Here is a 19,335-nt window from a genome sequence, read left to right as displayed (position 1 = left end):
TAACCATCCTCATGGATCTTTACAAACCCTTTGAAACTGTCAAGATTAACATTATTGATCTACTTGTTGGTGGATGAAATGAAATTATGAGCAGGGATGAAGCAGGGAGACCCTTTCAGTGATTTTCAACCATTGTTTTTACCTATGGATCCCATTGATTCTTATTTAACTTGGGTGGACCCTCATAGCCATTCAATGTTTAACAAAATTCTATTATATTTTCATCTACTAGGAAGCTGAACCACTTTCATACAATACACCTCAGAAAACTTCTCGGCATAAAGTGGCAGGACAGGATCCTGGACACTGAGGTACTAATATGTGCTAACCTGCCCAGCATCCATACCATCTTGATGCAGTCTCAGCTTTGCTGGGCAGGGCATGTAGTTTGCATGTCAGATAATTGATTACCAAAAAGATTGCTCTTTGGCGAGCTGCAAAAGGGAAAGTGCTCACAAGGCAGCTAGAGGAAGCGCTTTAAGGACACACTGAAAGCCTTCAACATTGACTTCAACATTGACCATGACACTTGGGAGCAGTCTGCTCTAGACAGAGAAGGGTGGCAATCAGCTGTCCACAAGGGTGCCAACACATGTGAGACCAATAGGATCGCTGCTGCAGAAGACCGCAGACAAGCCAGGAAGAACAGAGCTAACAACCCTGTAGCAGGTGCTACCATTCCCTGTCCAGACTGTCAAAGACTCTTTCGGGCGCAGATTGGCCTCACTAGCCATCTGCAGACTCACAAAACAATACCACCCCCACCCCAGGATGACTAGATGGTCTTCGTTGCATCGATAGACAAAACTACATATTTTCATCATTAAATATTATTATGAATGTCGTAAAAGAAATTGTTAAAATATTTTGTGTATTGGAAAAGTATAACCAATATATTTCAGATTAATTTTAACAACAAAATCTTGTATGGAACCTCAAAGGCCATGTGGACCCTGGCTGAGAATCATTGCTCTATGTGGTGATCTGGCCTATTGTAAATAACCAGGTTCCATTAAATTATATACTACCATCCTAGAATGGGGCAGGAGACATGAATTAGGAAGACCCAAGTTCTAAGGGGAAAGAGGCTATTTTTGCAGAGATTGAAAAGCAGAGAAAAAGAAAGAAAGCAAGCAGTAAATCTGTGCTCTAAAATATGCGTGCAACAACTGCAGTGTCTACATAAACGTGGAAATTATACCTGGACCCTCAACACTATACACTATCCGAAAAATAGCCCTGCTAAGCACAGCCCATATCCTATGCAAGACGCCATCAATTCAATAATACAACCCAAATAAAACAATCCACAAACACAAGACATTATTTATAGTAAATATCCAATAAAGGTGTAGGAGTAACTGTGTGGTAAGTAGCTTGCTTACGAACCGCATGGTTCTGGGTTCAGTGCCACTGTGGATTTTATATAATAGATATAATATATATGATGGACTTCTTTCAGTTTCTGTCTACCAAATCCACTCACAAGGCTTTGGTTGGCCCAAAGCAATAGTAGAAGAAACTTGCCCAAGGTACCATGCAGTGGGACCGAACCTGGAACCATGTGGTTGGTAAGCAAGCTATCCATGCTTTGGCAAATCTGAGTGTGAAAAAATGTTTTCAAAAGCCATGGGCACTGTATAACAGCGACTGACACATAAATGGGAACAGTACACCATTGTGGGAGGAAGGTGTATGTCTGTATAATGGAGATACTGTCCCAGATATGGGAGTCGTATTCCACTGTGAGTTTCACCAGAGCTTTGTAGAGGGTTAGCCACAATTAGGTTCAGTATAATTTCTGGATTCAAAGACAAAAGCCAGACTTTGCGATGCAGGTTTTGCCATGTGCTATGCTGACAATGTGAGATTACCCAGAGAGATTAAAAATGATGGTAAAGGCATGAATATCACAGCATTTTATCTCTTACTCACACGAAAAGAAATTTATAATAAAAATTTATACTTTGTTAAGAGAAACTAAAACTGTGTGACTAAAGTTTAATGAAGGTGCAAGGTTAAATTTTTGTCATATTTTAAACAGCTGACAAATTAACTTGAATACATAGAGATATGAAAATATAGCTTACTTTTGTATATGGGTCAGTGTTAGTTTAGATAAATGAATAAAATCTATTTTTAGGTAATAAAATAAATGAATAAATTAATTCAATTTATTCATCCACAAACATATCAGTATATATTGAATGTATAAGCAGCCTGTGAATGGCGTCAGAAGAGATAAACAGTACATACATATATATATATGGCAAGGGTTGTTTTAACATAGTTTATATAGTGCAAGGCACTTTCATTAATTAAAATTACACTTGTAACGAGGAAAAGGAATTATTAATTTATTGATCACATTGTATCTGTAAGTATGAAAATGCATGTATGTCTATGTATGAATGCATGTATGTATCAGAGTGACCCACTCTTGGAAGGATGTTGTGACAATAGGTAGGGGGTCCTTCACTCCCAGTGGTTTTACTACATGCCCTGACACTAGCCAAGGTTATTTCTGCTTCCCCGTGCTCAGATGGATTGTCCTCATACATACTAAAGTATGGCAGAGAGACAAGCACAGGGGTCTTGCTATCGTAGCGATACATAGCCACCCTGCATTGTATAATTGTAGGAGTAGCTAGAAGGAAGGCAAAGGTGGTGTTAATGATGTGTCAGAGGGAACTCTCAAGGTACAAGAAATATATATAGGATCAATGGGTGTGGCCCATCGATACTTTCTGAACAGCGGCGAGCTATGCGTCCGCCGGGGTGTCAGAAAAGTTACCACAGTGATAACTGGCTTGTGGTGGCCAAGCGTGTCCCTTAATATTTGGTATTCACTATTTCATCTATTCAATAAGACAATCAATACTTCATTTCATTTTACTATATATATACTATTTATACTATATATTCTATATTCTACATTAATATTATAAAGAATATAAATAAAACATAAAAAACAGACAGAGTTGGAATTCCTTTGAATAATATATATCCCTCTATACACAATCATACAAACCCCTTTATATATATATATACCCAGGCCTATTCCCCATGTTTTAGGCGTGGGTAGCCACAACAAGACACACACCAGGCATTCCATTCATTTCCCAGCTCAAAGGGGCGAGCCCCGTTCTATGCTTGGATCAAGGCATAGAATGCACCCCCCCCCATATCAGCAGCAGGGCCCAACAGCATATGATAGTTTACCCCCACCACATCATGCTGGTTCCATACCCCTTTGAGCAACATCAAATTCACTCATCCACCCAGAAACACTCTCCAAGCTTTCCTATCATTCATAAACTCTCTTGCCTCTCTCACTCTAGCACCTCTAACCACCAAAGCTTTCCTCATTTCGTCCATTCGCACAAACTAAAGTACAAGAAATAAGGAAGGAATAAAAAGGAATAATGAAAGTATAAGGACAGCAGATGAGGGGTAAAGAGAGAGGGTGGGTCGCCTCATAAGAGTGTGAGAAAAGACTGACAAATGGTGAGAAACGGTGGGGGGGGGGTGAAGAGGTGAATGTAGAGAATGGTGAAGAAGAGTGGAGATGTGGTTGAAGGATAATATCAGTAAGGGGAGGTGGGAGGAGGTGCAGGGGAAATAGGAATGGTTCAGGAGGGAGTAGTTAAGTGGAAATATAGGAAGTGTGAAAAGCAGCAGTATTAATAGACCTGTTGGTAGATCAGGAAATAGAGAAATGACATACAGGGAGGGTGAGATGAGAAGGGGAAGATGTACAGGGACAGAGATGGAGGTAAGAGGAACATAGGGGTGGCTGGAATGACTGGAGGTGGGGAACAGGGAGACAGGTGAACAAATGTGGTGGTGGTGACGGTTGTTGAGGGGCTGCTAAAAGTAGGTATGAGAGGGTGTTGAGATTGATAGAAGATACAAGAGTGTTAAAGATGAGGCATGGTAGTCCTAACATGTTGCTCAGAGGAAATGGAAAGATAACTATAGGTAGAGAAAGGAGGTGATGGGTGGAAATAAATTAAGACCCAGATAATATTAAGAATGAAGGAAGGGATTTTTAAAGGAAGTGGTTCCAGTGGGAGGAGAGGAAGTAACAGAAAGAGGATGGAATGGGTTCAAATTTTGCTCTTATAATATTACAGTAGCTGAATAGTGCTGTAATTAATAGAGTGATGGAGGAATAGCTGTTCAGAAGATGAGAAATAGGGAAGACTTGACAGTGATAGATTTGGCCAAGTGAATATACAGGCCTAAACAACGTTTTTAGAACCTTTCATTCGTGTTAGGTTCAACATCTTGAGATCAGCCTTGAGATCAGTTCTTCATTCCACATCTTCTTGGGTCCTCCTGTTTCTTAAGTTCCAACCACTTTAAATGATTGACACTTCTGCATACAGCTTATTCATACATATACATCACAATACCAGCACAGTCTTCTCCTTGGCACAATACATCTAATTCATCTTAGGCCTATTTTTTTTCTCTATATACATTGGCACTTTGTTGTATATCCAATGAAGCAGACGAGATTCATTTCTTTTTAGTATTTCAGTACCCTCTGCATTCAGGGCCTGCATCTCACTACCATATAGCATTGTTGTTTGTGCACAATCATCAGATAATTTGTCTTTTGCTTGAAGAGAGAGAGAGAAAGAAAGGGAAAGAGAGGTAATATCTCTCTGAACTCTCTCCATTCTATGTTTATTCTAACAACTATATTTCCATAACATTTCCTTCCACTGCTAATCGGGTCACTTAGATAACAAACTATTTACTCTCTGAAAGGAAATCTGCTGGCTATTCCAAAAAATCTATTTCCCGCGTTCTTAGAGTTAAATTTATCTGTTGCTTTGACGCATACAAACTTTTCTTTTTCTCAACCTTTCCGTGATTCCGCTGCACCTCTTGTGTTCATAACTTGCATTGAGTACACCGCACGAAATTTCTATCTCCATCTTTCCCACATATCGTGGGCCATTTTCCTGAACGGAGCTAAGTACTATTTGTTTCCCTGTTCACGAGAACTTCGATGCCCGATAGTAGGTGTTAAACCAAGGGAGATAATTACAACTGTAGTTATCTCCCTTCATACTCAGAAAAAAAAAATTGCATTGACCATGAAAGAATTTTGTCTACGTTCCAAGTTCAAATCTTATCCTGGTCGACTTTGAATATCAACCTAGTGGATTGGATAACATATTTTGTAGCAGAAATAAGTCGAAGTTGATTTAGCCAGCCCACCATATCAGCTACTTGTTGTAAGAAGAACGCAGGGCCCATGATATTTGCTGGAAAGTAAAACAAGGGATTACAAAATAACGAACATGAAACGGTACTCATACACTTTCGCACCACAAGGAAACTCACTCTGTCGTCTATGTTCAATAAAGTGTATTGTATATTAAAATCACTGCCTACATTCCTGCGAGTGAAAATACGTAGTATTAATATTTGCACTGTAAAAGTGTGAGGTAGGACAATTTTGTGTGTATAAGTGTATGAATGTAGCTACCCACTTCTCTCTATCTCTAGATACATGCATGCATGCATACATACATACATACATACGTACATACATATATACATGCATACATACATACGTACATACATATATATACATGCATACACATATACATAAATACATACATGCATGTATGCATGCATATGTACATTCATACACACATATAAATATACATACATACACACATACATACATACAGGCATACGTACATTCATTCATACATACATACACACATACATACATACAGATATACACATGTATATGTACATACATATATACATATACATGTGTATGACTTTAATCTGACCCGGTAGTGGGGTTCACGCTCAAGAGCTCCATGTTTCGAAGAGTATGAAACCCCCTCTTAGCCACTTACTGTTCTGATCCAGAATACTAGCACCAATCAGAGTCCCAACTATGAGTTAACAAGCATCTGAGTACAGGGATGCAGAAATACCCTTATTTGGTGTCAGAGCATACAGTAAAACCATTGGGAGTGAGAGAACCCTTGCTGCCGTCACAACATCCTTCTAATAAAGGGACACTTAGCTTACTTTCAAAACCAGTAGAAGTGCATATGCATATTTGGCCGATTTCATGATCACCATTAAAATACAATCTGCAAGCTGCTGGCTTCATGCACGTGGAATTTTTTTCAGTCAAACTGGGATAGATGCCACATAGACAGATATATTCAAGTTGTTATTGCCCTCAATTATTCAAAAGTCATCTTGTTGCATATATGTCTGATTTTGAAAGTAAGCTCTTCATGTAAAACCTGTGGTTTCACATGAGTATTGGTCATCTCACATTGGTCTGTCATTAAGTACAAACACAGAGATTGAGAGAGCAGTACTTGTGCTGTAGAAGAGTTTATGGATCTTTTCACTTTGAGCGGCAGATTTAAAAAATAATTTCTTTGTAACTAAACACTTTTAAACTTCGTATATTGGTTTAATGTGTTTAATAAAACATCTTTTTCTCTTGGCTTTCTTGAGAAAATTCTGTAGTTTGTAAGCTATTCGTTAAATTTCTTGCATTTCGGCAATTTGTTTTATGTAACACATTCTACCAGTATACAGAAGTTTAAAAGTGTTTAGTTACAAAGAAATTATTTTTAAAATCTGCCGGTCAAAGTGAAAAGAAATGAGTTTATCGCTGTAATTGAATGACATAGAGATGTCTCTTTTAAGGTGACCCCATCTGTCATTCCAACTACAGAAAGTCCTATAGTGATGGAAGAATGGCAACGTATACAGACCAAACTAGTTGAAATGGCAGAGTAATTATTCACATTATTTACATTTGACAGATATTTGTCCTCATCTTGTTTGTTGTTAACACAAATATCCGTCAAATGTAAATAATGTACATAATTCCTCATCTCTTGAATATAGAACTGTATGGCAGAATAAGTTGTAACTTTCATCTGTCACTTATGCTTCAAGCCATGCATATCTGCTGAGGGACTGAATAGTTATCTGAGAGGTCATTGACGGAAAGTCAGGAATGTCATTGACAATAAGAAACAGATATCAGTTATCTGTGAAGATGGAGCAATCATTAAGTAGCTATCATTCCCTCTATTTCAATACATACAAATCTGCACCCACATACATGTATGTATGTATGTATGTATACATGTATGCATGCATGTATGTATGTATGCATATACACATACAGAGAGAGAGAGAGAGAAAGAAGGGAGACATAATAGTAAGTCTGTTGACCTATGATCAAAAACGTTCCAGTTATGCCCTACCACTTCTTATTTAAAACTGCATTATCCAATGACTCCCTCTTAAGATGTGGCCCAAGGAAACTGTGACATCTGGCAACAGCCAAAGACACACGTGTGCGCACACATGAGCAGGCATAAAGGTTCTTTCTCTTTCTCTCACATACACACACACATGTATGTGTATATTTTCATCATTGTACATCACCCAGAAATTTGACATGCCAGTGTTATTTGAAGTAAGCCGTTTATAATGAATGTTCAGGATTGAGTTAGAGACACTCCCTTGTCACTTGCATTGTCAAACATAAAGTAAAGCAGTGACTAAGAAAGATCTGACGAACAACAGTATTGTCAATGAATTGAAAATACAAAATAAATTGTATAAATATAAGCACAGGAGACAATTCTTGACATGTGTCTATATTATATCAACAGTGAAGTATATATATATATATATATATATATATATATATGTAGAGAGAGAGAGAGAGAGAGAGATAGATAGATAGATAGATAGATAGATAGTGAAACTATTAAAAGTGAAACAATGTAATAAGGGCTATAGATGATATGAACCTGAATTCAGCTACTGGTCCTGATGGTTTCCCAGTAACCCTTCTAAAAGCATGGAAGTGAGTCCTAGCAAGACCACTGCGGTTCCTCTTTCAGAGCTTCCTCACAACTCGCAAACTTCCAAGCAAGCTGGAGGAGGGTAAAATATGCCCTATTCAAAGAAGAGGTAGCAGAGGCCAAAAACTACAGACCTATCTCTCTGACCTTGCACATAAGCAAGGTCATGGAACGAATAGTCAGAAGAAAACTAATCACCTTCCTTGAGGAAAACGACTTGCTGACTGACACCCAACATGGTTTCTGATTATGAAGAAGCTGCCTAGGACTCACTCACATGCTTTTAGAAGGATTGCTGGGAATCCATCAGGACCAGTAGCTGAGTTCGGGTTCATTTCATTTATAGCCCTTATTGCATTGTTTCACTTTTAAGTTTCACTATACATATATCTATCGCTATCTATCTATCTATCTATCTATCTATCTATCTATCTATCTATCTATCTCTCTATCTATATATGTATGTATATATGTATATGTGTGTGTGTGTATGTGTATATATATGTATGTTTACATGTGTATAAGGCAAACTGAAAACAAATTGAGAAAGAGATCCTCAAACAAAACTGGCCTAAATGTCTCTCCTCACTGGACATCGACATGTATTATTATTATTATTATTATTCAGGTCACTGCCTGGAATTGAACTTGGAATCTTGGGGTTAGTAGCTCGCGTTCTTAACCACTATGCCCACGGGTATATGGCGTATTTGTTAAGAGCATGGGCTACTAACTCCAAAATTCTGAATTCAATTCCAGGCAGTGACCTGAATAATGATGATGGTGATGATGATAAAAATAATAATAATAATAACATCAAAAAATACCTTAGGAATGAGAACTCAAGTTTGAAATTTCCCCAAGACACCTGATGAAGGCTGGAGGATATATCAGTAGAAATGTTGTGTTAACAACAAACAAGATGAGGACAAATATCCGTTAATTGTCAATAATGTAATAATGTAAATTTTATATTATGAATTTTATATTTATAGACATAAGTTACTTAAGAACATAATTTTTGTAAATTTTAATTTTTATTCGTATTTTCTCATCTTTATTTTTTATTTTATTTTTGAATTTTTTATTTGAATTAAATTATGGCGAACCTATTTTACACATACTTATTTGTTTAAATTAAAATATATTTTATAGTATCAAACTATGAGAAAGTGATATTAGGGGCCTGATGATTGGGGTTATATTTTAAGAATGGTTCCAGCTAAACACGGCAAGGTTGAGGAAATGGGAAATGTACCTCATGAAACACGTGTAGCCAAGTTATAAAGTAGTAAGTATTTAAATTAAAATTCTTTTATATGGTAAGATGAAGGGGCCTACAGTTTCTAAATGATAAAATATATATTTCCTCATTGAGAATAATTTGAACCCCTGTTATGCCGGAATTTTTATTCCCTAACAAATAAAATTATATATATATATTTTTTGATTTCAAATTTTGGCATGAGGCCAGCAAATTCAGGGGATGGGGTAAGTCAATTACATTGACACCAGGGTTCAACTGGTACTTATGATATTGATAAAAGGATAAAAGGCAAAGTCAACCATGGCAGAATTTGAACACAGAACATAGAGATGTACAAAATGTCACTCAGCACTTTGACAAGTGCTCCAATGATTCTGCCATCCCACCACCTTATACCATTGAATATATCAACATCAAGTAATCAAAAATTGTGAATGATGGCAGTAGTTCATATACAGGGTAGCCCAAAAGTAGGTTTACAGTTATTCAATTATCTCTTTCACATTCAAAAATTAACAGTTTAGACCTTAATTATAAAAAAAAAAAAAAAAAATGAAACCATTATTCTATGCTAATTTAGTTAGTTGTAATATAGAAATTTGAATGGAATTAGACGTTTTAAAAAAAATTTAAGGTGCCTACATGACAACTGTAAACCTACTTTTGGGTTGCCCTGTATGTTCATATATATGTGTGTGTGTATATATGTGTTTGTATATGTGTGTGCATGCATACATACATACATACATATACATACACACAGGGTGTTCAAAAAGTCTCTCCGCAGTGAATTTTTAAAGTCTTGTAAAGTCTAATATATTCTTTTGTAGCCTTTTACCATCTTATAAATATTTATTTTGCAATAAAATACTGCGGAGAGACTTTTTGAACACTCTCTATATATAATTTTTTCTCTTCTTTTTTTTCTTCTCAGTTCTGTTCTTTACATCCATTTGAGGTTTCTCCCAGGCATTAATCCATCATTTTCGTGTTTGGCCCCATGGCTATAATTATTTATTGTCTTTGTCTATCATTTCAAATTACCATGGTTTACTTTCATATGTCCACTCTGTATTAATTTGTTTGTTCAAGTCCTAATTCTCCGCAAATCTTGCAGGTGCCACCAATATACGAAGTTCCTAGTCTTATCATTAAAGGCATGAAACTAGGTATTTTCGGTTGATAACTGATGAAGGATTAGGGCCCTGGTGTCTGTCCTATCTGTACATTTTGTAGTATTTAATGTATTTTTCATTTATGGAATAACTGAACGTCATGCATCCCAACTTTTGTTAACATTAAGTTAGTATATGTGTGTGTATATATATATACATATCATCATCATCATCATCATCATCATCATTTAGCGTCCGTTTTCCATGCTAGCATGGGTTGGACGGTTCTACTGGGGTCTGTGAAGCCAGAAGGCTTCATCAGGCCCAGTCAAATCTGGCAGTGTTTCTACGGCTGGATGCCCTTCCTAACGCCAACCACTCCGTGAGTGTAGTGGGTGCTTTTTACGTGCCACCCGCACGTATATATATAGTTACCATGATTGATCACAGAATCCACAAGTTTTTTTTTCTTTCTTTGTTTATTTCCTCATGTTCCTTTCTATTGAAGAGCGTAGGCTTGAAACATAAAAGACTTTTTCACTTTATATATATATATATATATATATGAAGAGGTGCTGTAAAGATCCTGGCTTTAAGGGTATTGTGAAAAGCCTGGCTGGACGCCCAACATTTTGAGTTCTTTTACAGGGCTTACAAAAATTGAAGGGCCACTGCAATAAGTGTGTGAAACAAAGAGGAGAAAATATCGGACAAAATCATAATTAACTGAGCCTCCTTCTTTTACCCAAAGCTAAGAACTTTTCTGCACCCTATCTTGTATGAATGTATGTATATATGTATGTGTGTGTGTATATATATATATATATATATATTCAAAGAGAGTTAGAGGTTGTGAATCCAACCAACTAAGGGATAGTATCTATCCAATACACTGCTGGTAGAATACCCAATTATTAATACACAAGTGTTGGTTATTGCATGGCAACTACACTACTGAGTGTAATAAATGGGCGAGTGTAACTAGTGGTTTTACCCTTAATTTATACAGCAAGAAGAAAATGGAGGGGATTAAGAGGTAGTATTCATCATCTTTTAGACATTATATTATTTCTATTTATTTCTTTTGAACAATTCTGAGAATATATATACATGTATATATATTATATATATATATATGTATATATGTGTGTGTGGAGGCGCAATGGCCCAGTGGTTAGGGCAGTGGACTCATGGTTGTACGGCAGGGGGTGGTGGCGATCCCAGCTGTACTCTTTCGCCACAACTTTCTCTCACTCTTTCTTCTGTTGGCCTGCTCGCTTAGCCAGCGGGGTGGCGTCATTTGAAGGCTAAAACATTGTGACCAGCAATGTGTAGCAACATCTGATAGCCTGGTCGGTCACAGTGATCACGGTGATATATATATATATACACATGTATACAAAATTAAGAGGAATGACCACTAAAGTGGACACCCTATATGCTAAACATAGAGGTTAAATTGCCATTACCACGAAGAATGTGTTTTCAAGAAAAAAATCTCAGCAAAATGCCAAAATGTAAAAATGAGCATAGTTTTATTTCGTATGTTTTCATTTGTCTTGCTCGTTTTTACATTTTGGTGTTTTGCTGAGATTTTTTTCTTGAGAACACATCCTTCGTGGTAATGGTGATTCGACATCTATGTTTAGCATATAGGGTGTCCACTTTAGTGGTCATTCCTCTTAATTTTGTATGTAACACAATTTTAAATCTTCGGATTTTTAAATATGTTTAGCCACTGGTTTTAATTGATTAACATCAATTTCTACCCTTATTATTTAATTTTATATACATGTATATATATTCTCAGAATTGTTCAAAATAAATAAATAGACATAATATAATGTCTAAAAGTTGATGAATACCACCTATTGATCCCCTCCATTTTCTTATTACTATATATATATATATATATATAATATATATATATATATATAAGGATAAGATCGTTAATTTAGAATAAAATAACGAACTTATCAAGTCGTCAGCATGGAAAAAATAACCTTCAAAGGTAATAATTATTAAAATTATAAATTAGGGTATCTACTAGATACCACCATGCTCAAAATGAGTTGGTTCATGGCTGCTATTTTCAGCATGGTGGTATCTCGTAGATAACCTAATCTATAATTATATATATATACACTCGCGCACACAGACACAGGTATGTGCCGATATATTTATGCACACACAAACCTGTGTGTGTATATGTGTGTATAGACTACAATCATTATCATTTTATTGAGCGCACCTAAGTCATAAGAAGAGTCACTTCACCTGAACACTCTGTGCTGCCGCCACCACCACCACCATTAAATAATTCCTTTACATTTAATCAGTAACCACAGGTAAGATTAAATAGTTTACATGTTTAGCAACTAAGATAATATTATTGTTATGATTGTATATTTACTGATTATGTGTTACTGTTTAATCTTTAAATAAACAAAATATGTCTGTTCATTATGGACATTTTGATTATCAACTTAGTTTTATCTGTCTGTGTATACACACATGCACACACACACACACACATCATCATTAACGTCTGCCTTCCATGCTGGTGTGGATGATGTATGTATATATATATATATATATACATTACATACATGCAGTTAAATATACGTCCAGTCATAGAGTGACCAATGGTTTCTTGTCCATAAAGTGCTTAGCATTATACACAACTCATCAAACTCAGAGCTGGCAGAAACGTTCGCAAGCCGGGTGAAATGCTGAGTTCTGAGATCAAATTCCGCTGAGGTCGACTTTGCCTTTCATCTTTCCAAGGTCGATTAAATAAGTACCAGTTACGCACTGGGGTCGATATAATCGACTTAATCCGTTTGTCTGTCTTTGTTTGTCCCCTCTATGTTTAGCCCCTTGTGGGTAGTAAAGAAATAGGTATTTCGTCTGTCGCTACGTTCTGAGTTTAGATTCTGCTGAGTTCAAATTTTGCCTTTCATCCTTTCGGTGTCAATAAATTAAGTACCAGTTGCGTACTGGGTTCGATCTAATCGACTGGCCCCCTCACCGAATTTTCAGGCCTTGTGCCTAGAGTAGAAAAGTAGATGTCTGCAGCCGTGTGTGTGTGTGTGTGTGTGTGTGTGTGTGTGCATACATGATAGAGTGTGAGCATCCTGAAAGAAAAGTTGGACATAAGAAACATCAGATGTGTGCAAGTGAGATGAATGCACAGGTATGGTCATGTGTTGTGTATGGATGAGGAGAGCTGTGAGGAGAAGTGTCACACGCTAATAGTGAAGGGAACCTGTGGAAGACCCAGAAAGACCTGCGATGAAGTGGTAAAGCATGACCATTGAACATTGGGCCTCACAGATGCAATGACAAGTGACTGAGACCTTTGGGAATATGCCGTGTTTGAGAAGACCCAGCAAGTAAGTGATATTGGAGCTGTGGCTAATGCCAGTGTCACATAATCAGCCTATTTACAAGTACTCTTCAATAATTGGGCAATATTCTGTGCTTCAGAAGACCTGTTGAGTCAACTGAAGTTGTTTTGTGGCCGATTCCAGTGCTGCCTGACTGGCACCTGTGCCAATGGTATGCAAAAAGCAACATTTGAGCATGGCCGATGCCAGGGCTGGTGGCTAGTAAAAAGTACCGTTTGAATGTGGTCAATACCAGTGCAGCCTGGTTCAGCATCCTGGCTTGCCAGTCCTCAGTCAAACTGTTCAATCCATGACAGCATGGAAAGCGGACGTTAAACAATGATAATGATCACACACACACACACACATATATATACATATACATATAATATATATATATATATATATATTATAAAATGAGATAGGGGTTGAAAAATTCAACCCACCATGGGATAACATATATCATACATATATGTATACGTTAGGGAGGGCATCCAGCAGGAGAAATTTTGCCAGATCAGATTGGAGCTATGTATACATCATACATACATATAAATATATATATATATATATAACAAAGTGAAGTTGTAAGGTACCGCATGAGTGGAAATATACATAAAAGAAGGTTTGAAAAAGCAATTTTAAAGATTGTCAAAAGTAACATGTAAAAGCTTTGTTGTGTTAGGTATTGGTTGCCACAAAATATTACAATACATATATACATTCTTTGATAATAATAGGAACATGTTAAAAACAGTTTACAAGGAAGAATCTTGGGAAAATATTACAATAAATATTAATATTTTCCCAAGATTCTTCCTTGTAAACTGTTTTTAACAAGTTCCTATTATTATCAAAGAATGTATATATGTATTGTAATATTTTGGGACAACCAGTACCTAACACAACAAAGCTTTTACATGTTACTTTTGATAATCTTGTTCTAAAAATGTGAAACCGGTCACGTAAATAAGCATCTTTTAAAATTGCATTTTCAAACCTTCTTTCATATATATATATATATATATATATATAAATGAATGACTAATAATAGATGAGGTACAGATACAAATTTTTTATGGCCAGTTCTACCAGGAGGCCTTAAAATCTTCCAAGTCATCCTCATCACATCAGTCATATACAGGGAGGAACAAACATTGGACAGAGACTGGATAATGGTTTAGCATCAAGGCTTCTTCAGAGAGTACAAATGTTAGGAAACTAACATGTGGGAAATTCGGTTAGAATACTAGAGGAGGGTAAAATAAAATAAGAAAAAGTAAAATAGGTAAAAATAGGAACAAAAATAATGTAAAGTAATGTAAGAGACATGGTAAGACAATATAGGACCTTCTTTTTAAGGTATTGTTATAATCCATGGTATTCCATCCTGCTGTAGGTAAATACAGTCACTCTCAGAAGATATATATCCATAGGCTGCGGTTTACATCATGTTTCCATTAGGGGTATAGTGAAGGTAATATGTTGTGTGGTGGGTTTTATGGTATGGTCCATGTTTCAGCGGTGAGAAGTTAGAGGCTAGCCGCTATTTAATAGATATAGCATTATGAAAGGAGTTGGTAGAAATAACTTAAATAGAACCTGTTAGGGGAAAATTAAACATATATATACACATACATACATACATGCATACATATATATACATATATATATATGTACATACATACACACATACATACATATACAAATATATACATACATATACTTATATATACATATATACAAATATGTGAAAAAGTATGCATATATATATATATATATATATATATATATATATACCTATAAGGTGGCGAGCTGGTAGAAACGTTAGCACGCCGGGCGAAATTCGTCTGTCGTTACGTTCCGAGTTCAAATTCCGCCGAGGTCGACTTTGCCTTTCATCCTTTCGGGGTCGATAAATTAAGTACCAGTTACGCACTGGGGTCGATGTAGTCGACTTAATCCCTTTGTCTGTCCTTGTTTGTCCCCTCTGTGTTTAGCCCCTTGTGGGTAGTAAAGAAATATATATATATATACCTACATATATACACACACAACCCTTCTTTCAGTTTCTGTCTACCAAATCCACTCATGAAGCTTTAAGTCAGCCTAGGTCTATGGCAGAAGGCACTTGCCAAAAATGCCGTGCCGTGGGACTGAACCTGGAACCACATGGTGGGGAACTAAGCTTTGTACTACACTGTTACGTCAATTCTTTCCCCCCACCTCCACCCCAGTGTGCGTTAGAGGTATGTGTATGAGTTGCATAAAAGCCGAAATTTCTTCTCTAATTGTAGTAGAGATTCAACGATAAGAACGAGATCATCAGCAGAGCGGAGTTCCAAAGAGCAACCAACCTTAAATTCCTCTGTTATGGCCTGGAAGACTATGATAAGCAAGAATAGCCCAAGAATTGATCTTTGATGAACTCCTATCTCCACACTAAATTCACAGCTATACTACCATTTTATTGACAACATCCTTCTACATGGCTTGTACAACTCTCACCAGCCACTCATCAATCCCTAGCTTCCACATAGACAACAAGATAAGTGAGTGGAGGACCCTGTCAAAAGCTTTCTCCATTTTGATAAAAACCTAGTTCAGTGATACCTCGCAGTATGAGTTTAATTCTTTCCATGACCAAACTTGTCTTATGATTTACTCGTTTTACAAATCAATTTTTCCCATTGAAATTAACTAAAATATAATTAATCTGTTCCAGCTCCTCACCCAAACCATTCAAAAATAATTTTTTATGGTTTTAAAACAGAAAAGGTGTAGTTACAAGTAAAATGACAATTATAAAAAAGAGAATTCAAAAGAAATATGTAAACTGGTTTTATTAACTGAATTACCTTAAAGATGGGATGATTTGTGTGCTCGTACTGCGGATTTCTGCTCGTACTTCAACACAAAAATTTGCATGAGAATCAGCTCGTTCAACAGATTACTCATACAATGGGGCACTCATACTGTGAGGTTCTACTGTATGGAGGTTTAATCTTTTGGTAAACGCTTCTCCTGCAGTTGTCTCACTAGGAAGCTACCATTAGTAATGCTCCCCCCTCCTCCCTTGCACAAAACCAAAATGTATCTCACCTGGGCTAATCTCTATATACATAAAGCTGAAGTTGTCTGTATATGGCAGGTTTGGTAGTCTTCAACTAACACTATCTCCTCCGAGACCCTGCGGCACAAGTTGACCAAAATTGAGAGTATGATAGAAGGCTTGCTCTTCCTTCCGTAGAAAAAAAAGTTCAAATCAGACCATGTTAACACCAAAAATTATTTACATCAAAAAGGTGTTTTTTTTCTATGAAAATCCCTATTTTTAATGATTTTTTGACTGCTGTGTCGCCATTTTCCGGTGTATTTCAACAAGAAAAATGTTCACTTAAAGAGAATAACAAGCTACATAATGCAAAATTTTTACTTTTCAAAAATTCCAATTCTATATGGTTAAAACAAACTCGAGCAACGCCGGGCGATGCTGGTAGTTTTCTTATGTAAACCTTTTATCTTTTACTTGTTTCACTGCCATATAGCATTGCTTTTTGCAACACATGCATCATACAGTCTACCTTTCACTCTGACTGAGAGGCTCTTTGTTACAAGTGAAGATATTCTTATTCTAGCAGCTACACTCTCAGAGCATCCACCCCTGCTACTAATTTGGTCACCTAGATAACAAAAGCTATCAACTACTTATATGAATATATATATATGTATATATATATATATATATATACATATATGTATATCTACACACACAGAGTTTTATAGCTTTATCAGAGACTTGAATATGAAGTACAATTTAGGACTGGTCTAGGACTTTGAACTTCTTGGAGGAGATGACAAAAGATCAGGATGAGTGGTGACATATGAATCTTGAGAAGCCCTGCTCAACCTAATGAAACTAAGTTCTGGAAGCACTCTGTGTGTGTGTGTGTGCGTGTGTGTGTGCACAACAGGGTTCTTTCTCATAATTTTTTCCTCAAGGCACCCCCACCATCTATCACCTCTTTAACAGTAGCTTTTCATTGATACCTATTTCTTTACTACCTACAAGGGGCCAAACACAGAGAGGACAAACAAGGAGAGACAAATGGATAAGTCGATTATATCGACCCCCGTACGTAACTGGTACTTATTTAATCGACCCCGAAAGGATGAAAGGCAAAATCGATCTCGGCAGAATTTGAACTTAGAACACAGCGGCAGACGAAATACAGCTACACATTTCGCCTGACATGCTAACATTTCTGTCAGCTCACTGCTTTTCATTGATACCATTAATCTTTCTCATGACCAGTAACCATTTCACTTGATAGCCATTGCTTGTCCTTAATCTTCACGGCCCATATTTTACATTGATCACACCACTGACCTACCAAATTGTCTCCCATTCTCATTGATCATACATCGATCATTCTCTCTCCATGCACTCTACCTGCCTCTCTCTCTCCTTCCACACTCTTTCAACCTACCAAACCAATGACGATGGGGGTCATCAATAACCCCCATCGTGTTTGGTTATGCCCATCCCTTGTCCATCAGTCACTACATCCACTCCTTGACATTTTTCTACAGCCGTTCCCTACTCCTTCCTACCTCTCTTGCTCGACATCCTTCAGCAACTGCTCTTCATTCATTAAACTCACCCCATCACCCATTTTACCATCTCTCACTCCAGGCCCTTAACACTGTTGCAACCTCTACCCACCCACACTCAGTTTTTCTGTCCCTATTCACTTCTACTCATCTTGTATCTTTGAGGATCCACTCAGACACCTCATCCCCATTACTTTCACATTATAGAATGGATGGATAGGTGTCCTCATCTTGTTGGTTTTTACCACAACATTTCGGCTGATGTACTCTCCAGCTTTCATCAGATGTTCTGGTGGAATTTCGAACCAAACCCTTTATTTGATTAATGGGGTACACTATTCTCATTTCTAAGGTAATCTTAGGAATGAGAACAGAATATCACATTAGTCAAATAAATTCCACCAGAACACCTGATGAAGGCTGGAGAATACACCATCTGAAATGTTGCGGTAACAACAAACAAAATGAGGACATCTGTCCACCCATTGTAAATACTCTACCTAATTCCTCATCTCAAAAGTATAGAATAGTACCATTAATTACCGGATCACTTCTAACCTTTTTTCTAAAACCTGAACAGCCATTTAGTTTCTCTACAGCAAAAAAACCTCTTCTGCTCTGGCCTCATCTCTCATCTTTAAACCCTTCGTCTATTAGTGTAAAGTCATCTCTCTTTGAGTTTGTAGTCTTGCAATATCACTAGCACTGACAGAAAGCTCCCAGTGCCCACTTTAAAGTGGTTGGCATAACGAAGGGCATAGGATGGGTTGGCATTAGAAAGCCATCAATACTGTGCCAAAAGAGGCATTGGATCACAATACAGTCCTTGGATCCATAGGCTCTTCATCTACCAAACCCATTCACAAAGCTTTGTTTGGTGATGGGTTATCGTAGAAAACCCTGGAAATCTATATAGATCTTCTATCAAGGATTCTGGATGAGTGTACCTCATGGCAGGAAATGCAGATAAGGGTAGTAACATCAAATACCCTCGTTCACCAAATGCCACATATCAGAGGAGATTTAAAGCAATGAAGGTGTAGCAAAGCTAACAACAGTGCCCC

General features: G+C 37.0%; 1 protein-coding gene and 1 long non-coding RNA gene across 10 annotated transcripts in view; one reads left to right on the top strand and one right to left on the bottom strand.

Annotated features, from left to right (window-relative positions):
* LOC115210393 overlaps positions 1-19,335 on the bottom strand; it is a 274,118-nt gene that overhangs the window by 106,570 nt on the left and 148,213 nt on the right. The gene's annotated exons all lie outside the window — the stretch shown is intronic.
* LOC118763089 overlaps positions 247-19,335 on the top strand; it is a 20,513-nt gene continuing 1,424 nt past the window's right edge. Inside the window, exons 1-2 of the long non-coding RNA XR_004998841.1 lie at positions 247-321; positions 444-448. This is a non-coding gene — a long non-coding RNA (uncharacterized LOC118763089). The remainder of the gene's footprint in view (positions 322-443; positions 449-19,335) is intronic.

This window comes from Octopus sinensis, linkage group LG4 (assembly GCF_006345805.1).
Source record: "Octopus sinensis linkage group LG4, ASM634580v1, whole genome shotgun sequence".
NCBI classification, from domain to species: Eukaryota; Metazoa; Mollusca; class Cephalopoda; order Octopoda; family Octopodidae; genus Octopus; species Octopus sinensis.
Note: the sequence above shows the minus strand (reverse complement) of the source record. Positions and strands in the feature narration are given on the sequence as shown.